This window comes from Anser anser, assembly GCF_964211835.1.
Source record: "Anser anser genome assembly, chromosome: 2".
NCBI classification, from domain to species: domain Eukaryota; kingdom Metazoa; phylum Chordata; class Aves; order Anseriformes; family Anatidae; genus Anser; species Anser anser.
In genome coordinates this window covers 42,680,163-42,690,467 of record NC_139721.1, presented here as the reverse complement: position 1 = coordinate 42,690,467, position 10,305 = coordinate 42,680,163, and the positions used below count along the sequence as shown (strand labels likewise).

At 37.1% G+C, this 10,305-nt stretch overlaps 1 long non-coding RNA gene across 1 annotated transcript; it reads right to left on the bottom strand.

The window, feature by feature from the left end:
• Nucleotides 1-921: 921 nt before the first annotated feature.
• On the bottom strand, nucleotides 922-10,099 carry LOC310895887. The gene is made up of 3 exons (XR_014581028.1): nucleotides 9,935-10,099; nucleotides 9,200-9,256; nucleotides 922-1,830 (listed from the first exon to the last, which is right to left on the bottom strand). It is a non-coding gene; the product is annotated as an uncharacterized lncRNA (long non-coding RNA).
• Nucleotides 10,100-10,305: the final 206 nt, after the last annotated feature.

The window sequence follows — 10,305 nt, the reverse complement described above, 5'->3', positions numbered from 1 at the left end:
ATAAATTAAAGATAATTTATTTTTTCTTGCCACAACCATATGTCAAATAAAACATATACCTCCCTGAATAAACTGTTTTATCTTTAGGCCATCATGACCACAATGACTTATTTTATTTTCACAAGTACAGTCAACTTGTAAAAATAACTGTTGTTTATTTCTATTCTACAACAACACATTGAGAGTTAGTTTTAGTGAAATAAACAAAATAAAAATATTCACTTTTGTACAATAATAAAAAATGCCCATACAATGGTCTTCATTAACAATGTATTCAGTTCTCACGGTATTAATATTGCCTAATGCTAAGTTAAACTGACATGCTCAAATACCTAATAATTAACAATAGTACTTTTAAAAATATTTATAATCCTTAACAAAAATTACAAATGAATATTTGTTTCACATTTTAGACTATAAGATGCTTTGCCAAGGACTCATGCTTCATTCAAAGCAGTAGGCTTGTACAAAGTTACCTCATACAAGCTGAAATTATTCTTTTCAAAAACCTTTTGACAATCTCTGCTGTGATAATAAGGTTTAGAGAACAGTTAATACTTCACAGTGGTAGGTAGAACATGACTTTTTCATAGTTTCCTGAGAGTGTAAGAAGGAATTTGACGTTACATCTGTGGACTCTCCTTAGCCCATTACTTTGAGTGTTATGGGGAACCACAGCTGTGACACAAATTCATCAGTGAGGTTCTTACAAAATACATATCAGTTACTACAGAATGAAGGAAAGGCCATGTGCGCTTTTCAGAGATATGAGCAATTTTTGTGCCAGCAAAAGACCAACTCCCACCAAAATGGAAATGGTTTCTACAGGGTTAGTCCCAGAACCAGATCACCTGCATGGGGGGCCAAAGAGAAGGAAAATCAGATTAGTGTCTGTGTTGGGAAAAAAAAAAAAAAAAAAAGACAAGGTCAGACAGAAAGACCCCACTTCTGAGTGGCAGCAAACTGTTTACATCAGCTTAGCTGTGCTGGCAAAAACAAAGCACCCCTGCATGAACAGAAAATGACAAGGATTGGAGGACTTGCTGAAACATGGCAGTGGCTCATGATCAAAACTGCTTAGAAAAAGATGCATCTCAAATAGTGGATCGGGTTCAATTGTGTCTTATTCCAGTACAAACATGGAAGTTCATAGGCTATAAAGCAAATTTCAAATACGGATGAGATCATGGATTAATTCTTAGGATGAAAAGGCAAATAACTCAGACACCTAACTAATATTTTGGGGTTCTATCTTTGTCTTAGTTGTACTTATGGTACTTAATTTGTGCAGTGCCTCAGATCTCCACTTTTAAAACTGTTTCGTATTGTTTGAAGTATAAAAAGTATCTATTTTTTCCTTCTTAAAAACAAAACAAACCAAAAACCAGAACCAACCAAACACAAAACACAAACAGACCAATAGGTTCAATGTCTTATGTCAAAGACTGAAGTGGAAATCTAAGAGTTGACACATGCAAACTGAGACCAACTTGTAAAGGCTATTCACATATTAATTAATCATGAAGTACTAGAAACAGTATAGACAGCAATGTACACACCTGCTGACAAACAAGATTTGGAAGGCCTCACCTTTGCATTTCCAAGCAAGCTTAGTAGAAAACTCATGACAATCCTTGTCACAGTTCTGGACCAACGGTATAATAGAGTAGAACCTTCACAGTCCAGATGACCTGAGTATGGGGCCTTGAATTTAGCAACAGCGATTAAAGACAAACATAAACATTCATAAACTGCTTTGAGATTTTCCATTTCATCATCTTCTGTTCAATTTGATCTCCCAGCTCAACCATGTGCAGGGCTTTGGGGATCCTGTGCGTAGCATCACAAGAAAAGACCAAAATTAGAGGTGTTTCAACAAGAACCCTTGTACAAGACAGCTCAGGTTCTTCTCCTACAAAGCAAAAACATATCCAGAAGACTTCTGTCACTCCCAAGCCAATGGGATTCCAGAGTCTTGTGGTTCTCTTCCCTTTGCAACAATAGGCAAGCTTTTTCATGTTAATTGTTAACTGCTTTGAAAGAGAAATGGAAAGAATAGCAAGGGGACCTGTACCTGCTGGGTGGTGGGAGAGCTGAAAAGCACCAGATAGTCTTTGTTATTAGAAATGTGTGCAATGATGAGATGGGGTAGCAGACCAGAACAGTAGTTGGCATTTCTGATGGGATCTGCAGTGGCCATTCAGTGGCATGGTTAGCTGTGGCTGAAGACTTTTGCCAGGCAGAGTAACTGATTTCTAGAGCTCATTGATTGGATGAGAGTACTCACTTCTACCTCATTCACAGCCTCCAAAACAGATCCACATTTTTTAAAACTTCTCAGGATTAGCACGTTGGCAGATGGGAAGAGAAGTCCTGCACAAAGACCGCCCATCTCCTTTCTTGACCCTTTCAATGGTCACCAACATTTCTCTCCCTGACAGGTTCATATCTGCACCAGTGCTGAGACAACACCTGCAGACACTTACCCCTATCAGCAGTAGGTTTTTTTGTTTGGTTGGTTGGGGGTTTTTTTTTGGTTTTTTTTTGTTTTTTTTTTTGGAGAGGAACACTGGTGGACTCACTGCCAGCACCTATGGGACTTTTAGGTCTTGGAGACAGGACCTTAGGCTCCCCTTGCCAAGTCCTTTGCAGGAGGCTTCCTTTCTGGCTTTTGGATCCAATTATTATCAATGGACTGACATGTAGTGTAACAAAACAATATATTTTTCTTCAATGAGCCTATTTAATTAGAAATCCTGGCAGCAAGTTGAAAGTAGCTCATATGAGAACTACTAAATCTAAAGATTATTTTCTTCATAGGGTGTTTAAAAAAATGTAAAATAGAAAACTTCTAAAACCTAATTTCTATGCAGTTAGAGATTTTCATGGATAATTTCTAAGAAGTAGTTGATTTGTAGAGTGCCAAGCACCAAAAGATTCTTCTGAGATCAATAAAGCCTTCTGGTACATCCCATCTCAAGTAATTAAACTTTACATGACTTCTTTGAGAATATTATGTGGTGTTTTACTCTATTTTTTAGTTGCTTTCTGACTATCCCAATTTCCACAGAAGTTGTTTTATGCTATTTGTTTCTTTCCACCAGTCACTTTGAGACAGTAGTTTTCACTCTAAGATTTGTTAATAAACAATTAACGTTTCCATGCGGGTGAATCTATAAAGTCAGAGGCTATTTTTATTATTGTCACTCGATAGGATGCAAGACTTTTGTTCTGGAGAATAATAGTTGTCAAATATATAATGGAAAAGAAAAAAAAAAGAACAATGCTGTTCTTTCTATATAGCAAAAGCAATTTTTGAACATATATTTGAAGTTCTTTCCAAAATAGGGTCATTTTAAAATTAGCTAGCAATTGCCTAAACAAGTACAGATAATAAATGATCTAAGAAATAACAGTGAGCTAATTCTGCAGGTCTGTGGTTTTTGTTGTTGTTGTTTTGTGTGTGTGTGTGTGTTTATATATATTTCAATTTGTTTTGCATTCTTTCATTTTAAAGTGAAGTTATGTGTTCTTGTTACTTTGCAGTGAAAAATATACTATTGACTAAATTACAGCTGATCCGGTGTCCACTACTCATTGAAAAAGGTCTTCTGTGTCCAGGTGAAAATCTAAGAATGAAAGACAAACTTGTCAGCTCTACCACTGTGGGCAGTAGCCTACTGCAGTTAGCATTGCTTACTACTTTACACTGTAATCTCAGATTGCCCCACACATATCACTCATTGCACAGTAACTTGCATCTGCCAAGTACCTCCACAGATGAAAAGGATGTCTAATGCATGCAAGCCAGGTCAATGGCACACACACACACTACATGCGGTATAGAAAGCACCAGACCTTTGGTTTTGGTCCTACCAAAGAGGACAGAGCTGATACAGAGCACCCTTGAATATGAGAGCTCTTATCTGCTTGGCATGCTTTTCTCAGCTTAAACCAACACCATTTTCTTAAAACTTTCACTTAAAATATGGCCTTTCACAGGTTACACTCAGACAAACAAGGTACAACCAAATTTGTTCACAGAGTACCAGGGTGGCAGAGATAAGAAGACGTAAGGATCAGATGCAGGACAGTTATTGAAACTGCCAGCTGCTGCACAAATTTCTCAAGAGAACACACTACTCAATTTCCTCACAGAAAGTGGACAGATTTCCTGTCAGTGCTGGAAGAAAGTATAAAGTTGACAACTCAGAGATTATTTGGTAGTGCCCATGTCCCTTCCTGCTATTTATTATTTATAGTCTACCTGAGTTTTGTTCTATCACTTAAACCTCCTTTTTGAAATTCAGCAGACAGGACTGTGATAAAAAGTATGTCATGCTGAATGTTTAAACGTGACTTTGTGAAATATGCAGGAAGGGTTATTCTATGTGTAAAACTCTTTTATAACATACCAGTATCTGGACAGGTTTCTACATTACTAACACTTTCTAAATAAAATAAAATAAATAAATAAATAAATATCTTGAAAGAAATGGTTTTAAATATTTAATCACAGATTTATTGGAATATATCTCATAGATGTGCACAATTAGTTAAAATATTTCTTCATGTAGAGACAGAGTCTATGATACATAAGGTTATATGAACTACAAAAGGTCACATCCCAGCTGTGATTTGATATTAACTAGAATCCATTATTTTCTTTCAGTAAGGAAAAGAAACCAAAATAGATCACTTTTATCTAGTCTGCTGGTTTTATTTTCTATCCTATTCTTATCTTTGGCCTCCAGAAATAATGAACTGGTAGTATCTACTGACATTTTTCTGGAAGATTGATCTTTTCAGTCAAAGAGATTTTACAAACATAATACCAGCTTGCATTTATATAGCTCATTTCATCTCAAAGAATCCCAAAACCTTTTACAAATTTAATGTAGTGGAATATATACACATCCTGCACTGAACATGGCCAACTCCAGGACTGAGTACACAGTGTGACCAGCCAATATCAAAGTTTAAGGCAGGAGATAAGAAAGAATACCATATCACCTTAAAAATTCAAGACAAAATTTAACATGGCTGTATGATATCAGTAAATGATACACCATATCTCTTTCTTTTCTAATTAATGAAAGCTGAAGACCCTTCACAGTATCCTCTGACCGTTTTCATTCCATAATTTGAGCCATAGCTACTTCTCTTTTCTACTGTCTTTTCCAGTTTTCTCCATGGTTTTTAGATGGAAAGAGCTCAAATAGTGTTCACTGGTCAGCTTACAAGGACATTAGGGTTTTACCCGTGACGTAACAGTATTTTCCATTTTGATCTCTCCTGCTTATTTGGCACATTCAGAATGAATCTAAGCTGTGAGAAACTTCCCAGTTATGAAGACAACTAAAATATTTTGAAAAGCAAGTCTTGCCTACTGTGGCACTACCTATCTCAGGACAGGCAGCTGTCAAGACCTGCATATGTCTGCTCCGAAGAAAAGACAGAGGAGGAGCAAATGTATAGTAAGGAGCAGCTCTAGGCAACATGGAATGGTAATCTGCTGAAGCCTGACAAGCGATCAAGTGATGGAAATCAAACAGAAGTAATGACTGGGAGTTTCCAACTGTACCGCTGAATTTTCTCCCTCTATATGTAAGTGCTTTCATCTGTGTTTTTTGTTGTTCTTTTTTGTTGTTGTTTTGTTTTTGTTTGTTTGTTTGTTTTGTGTTGGTTGTTTGTTTTTTTCCCCATGAGCACATTTCTCACAGGTACTTAATCATTTTTAGTAACAGTATTTTATCAAGTGTCACTTGCCAAAATGAACCGAGCACAGAGTACCTCAGGCATGTTTTCACCAAAGCAGTGCAGACAGGAACTATCATTTGGTGATGTGTTATTTCTCTATATGTTTAAAATCAGTCACACCGTCTCCCTCTTCAGCAGCAACCTGCTTCCACTTTTTTCCTCAGCCTTATTGCATTTTATACTTATAACCATTCTGACATTCACTTCTGAAGCCCCAGATATTTACACTTACAATTTGCAAGTAACACAATCCAACCAAAACCCTGTCCTTCAGGTTATTTTTTCCAAATAGGCTGTCCTTCTTATTTTCTGCATTATCTTTCTGCCTTCCAATTCAAAGTGAGACAAAACTCCACTCTATTATGCACATGTTCTTCTACCTTTATCATTATCAGCAATCAAAAAAGTATGAGCTTAACACCAGCTTCAGTCAACTTCCCTCTCTTGCCCTCCACCTTTGTATGCTACTATTTAATTTCATTTTGTTTTGTTTATTCTTCTCTCCTAGTTCTCAGTCCATGTTACAGTACTCTAAATATCAGCCAATTTGAACTTTTTTTTTTTTTGATAGGATTTGTGTGTATTTTAGCAACTCCAAGTGATATTTCTCCTGATGAAAACAGTTATCTCTAGAACTTCCCATTCTTCAGAAGAGCCTCGTTCTCTTCCACAGTAATGTAGAACCACACTCATGATTCAGTATCCTGTAGAAGTCTTTTCGTAGTTGTAAGGACAGAAGCAGTCCGGCTAGAGGGAAATGCTCACAGTAGAACACAAACTACTTTTTGAGTTCTCTGTCTGCTGCAAAGACCATTTATATAAACACAGGAGGATTTGCCTCTGTATGTTGAGCAAAGAAAAGAAAAGAAGTGTGTTTCTAATGTTATCTTCTGGTAAAGTACTTATGAATGAATAAAGTGACAATTATTTGGGAAAATGTACAAATTTAAGAGCTTTTTTCTTACTTTAATGTCAATGTTCATCTGAAAATCTATACCAGAAATCATTATACTTTGTGTACAGTTCTTTGCATTGTTTCTTAGAGAGTTGTCCAACTACAATGCTATTCTAACCTTAATATAACCTTGTGCCATCTACTCACACTAGAAAGTAAAGACAGAGAAAAAAAATACTAAACCATGTGATACTGAGTGTTGTCCCTTTCAGAGCTCAGTTTCGTGGTTTGAAGTGGACAGTGACATTCACCTAGGGCCCCTGGGAATAGATGGAGCCACACAAAAGACAGACCCTAGGATATTGCCGCAAGCAGGCTTCACAGTCCTGCTGTTCTCTATTCCCCAGCCCATTCACCTACATACAACAGTGCATATATATCCCCCTTTTAAGAGACACGTGCTGCTGAGCGTGCTAAGGGGTCTATGAGGATGATTAGGGACACATTATTATAGCTAGCGTACCTTGAGCATGTGTATAGTGGTGCAATTCCCAGCTAATCAAACAATGAGTACGTTTCATTCCCAGTCATCTCTTATTCAGGACAACAGAATCAGCAGTATATTCAGATTTATTAGGGCAAAATATTTATCCATGCAAAAGCATGAATAGACTGAATATGGATTAATGGAATATGGATTATATGGAATATGGATTAATTTATTGGATTGAATGCAGCCCTGATGAGAAGAACCAGGGGATGTGGGTTAATGACAAGCTTGACCTGAGCCAGTAACGTGCATGTACATCCCAGAAAGCCAGCCATATCCTGGGCTGCATCAAAAGAAGTGTGGCCGGCAGAGCAAAGGAAGTGATTCTCCCCCTCTACTCTGCTCCTGGGAGACCCCATCTGGAGTACTGTGTTCAGCTCTGGGGCCCCTCTCCACAAGAAGGACATGGACCTTTTAGAACAAGTTCAGAGGAGGGCCACAAAGATGGTCAAGAAGCTGGAACACCTCTCCTCTGAAGAAATGCTGAGGGAGTTGGGGTTGTTCAGCCTGGAGAAGAGAAAGCTCCAGGAAGACCTTATAGCAGCCTTCCAGTTCCTAAAGGGGGCCCATGGGAAAAATGCGGAGGGACTCTTTGTCAGGGAGTGTAGTGACAAGGTGTAATATCCTTAAACTAAAAGAGGGTATGTTTATGTTTGGAAGGAAGGTTTATGTTATATAAGGAAGAAATTCCTTATTCTGAGGGTGGTGAGGCACTGGAACAGGTTACGCTGATAAGCCATGAATGCCCCATCCCTGGAATTGTTCAAGGCCATGTTGGATGGGGCTTTGAGGAACTTGATCTAGTGGGAGATGCTGTTCTCCACGGCAGGGGGGGGATAGAACTAGGTGATCTTTACAGTTCCTTCCAATCCAAACCATTCTACGATTCTGTGATTCTATGAATATTAAAGCAAGACACTTAAGGAGAAAAGTTATTTTCTAAAAATGTAAGGAATCGTAGATTTATAGATATTATATACCTATTTTCATATGTGTATATTGGAAACAAAGAAAAAGAGATACAAATGTTCTAAATAAATATTATGCATGTGTTTTACAAAGGCAAAGAAAATAATTAGTTTGCATACATATTGTTTACAAATTAAAATACAGATTACAGTACAAACCATAGTTACCAATGGCAAATTGCAGACTTAGTGTTCAAATCTTTCAGTTTCTTAAAGGTGCCTGATGGTATTTGTCATGTACTATTAAACAGCAAATCCATAGAAGTTAAAGAATGAGAAACTGAATCATTCTTATCTTCCTGTCATAGAGGAATGTTGGGGAAAAGAAGGAAATTTTTGTTGTTGCTTTTTTAGTATGTAGGGTGCTTATACTTCATGTCTTTTTAAATGGAGGACACAGTGATGATCGTAAGACTAGAAAAAAGAGAAACAGCTGCACCTGATAGAAATTTCACATTCTGGTAATTAAAACCACAGCAGTGTCTGCCAGAAATTTCCTTTCTTCATTCTCTAAAATCCCTGCCTTTCACAGGTGCTCTCATGCAGCTATACATATACAGCTATTGTGGCACCATCTGCACAAGTAAGTGACTTTGAAATGTAATTTTTCAGGAACATCACAGCTAAAACAGGATAATTCTTATCAGGAAAATATTAAGAACAAGTCTTACAGTCCCATAATGCATCTTTCAGGTAGGGTCACCACACAGAGCACCTGCTGCTCATCACAACAAACAAATTCATCCTAACCTCTGAACTTGGCTGCATACTAATTAGAGTAGCAAACCAAGAGACTGGAATACTTTATTAAGTATTTATAATTGGAACTGGAATTAAAACTAATCACAACAATGAAATAAAGAGCAAGATAATTGAAAAAAAAGTGGGTTTGTGTTGTCCCATATGCTTAGACTTCCTTTAAAGAGCATTAATCATTACATTATCCCCTAAGTACTGTTTTGAAAAAGACTGACATTTTTATATTAACCATTTTAGACTAAAAAAGTGACTATTAAACTTGCTTACCTGACAGCTTATGGTCAAAGCTTGAAAAAAATTTTTCTTTCCACAATTCCACCTAATCTGTAGTTTGAAAAGAACATTTTGTGTTTAATCAAACAAAACAAAGTTTCTGACTTTATTTACCCAATTCTAAAATAATTACAAAATCTGTAACAGGATTATACTGAAGTTTTAAAATGTATGCTCCCCAAAAGCTGGAGTTAATTAAACGGTAAGGAATTCAAATTCATCATCAGTGCCTGAACAACACTATGGTGAATAGTTCTTTAAATATTAGCAGTATACAGAACTAGGGAAAAAACTGAGATTAATCATTAATGGAGGAATGACCCAGCTTATTAAGGGAATGTGTATTTCACTTCCTAATTGGTTTTCTGTATTTTTCACAAGGGTAGATTTTCTATTCTTACTTGACTGATACTGAGCAAGCTGCTATATCTCAAGAGATGTTTCTCAAGAACCAGTAGAGTGAACTCTGACAACCTGTAAACACAACTCAGTTCTCAATCATTAGATGCAGCATGGAAATTCACTTTCTAGGGGAAAGAAGGAAAATAGAAAACTGATAAAAGCAGTAATTTTTTTACTATGGGGTTGTTCAGATACTCCCATGAATGAACCTAGCAGTCCTGCTAATTACTATAGATTTTAAAAAAATAATAATAATAATAAAGAAAAAAAAAACCTTCAAAACCTTCCTGCTCCACATCCAAAGTTCACATCCACTTAAGCCATTACCTCAGATTCACAGGAAATCTTAACTCCATATATATACGATTCTTCCTGGTTAAGAAGAATAGAGATTGTACTGGGTCTGGCTGGAATGAAGTTAACTTTCCCTGCAGAAGTCCATACAGTGCTGCGCTCTTCACTTTTTGCTAGAACAGCCCTGGTATCACACAAATGTTTCGTCTATTGCTGAGCAGTGCTGGCACAGCACCGTGACTTTATCCAAACCCAGTAGGCTGGGGGTGGGCAGGACTTGGGGAGGGGACATCACTAGGGCAGCTGACGGAAACTGAAAAAAGGGATATCCCATACTGTATGCAACACAAGCTGGGAAAGTGAAAGGAGAAAGGGAAGGGGGCTCTTGTTATGAAGACGTCTGT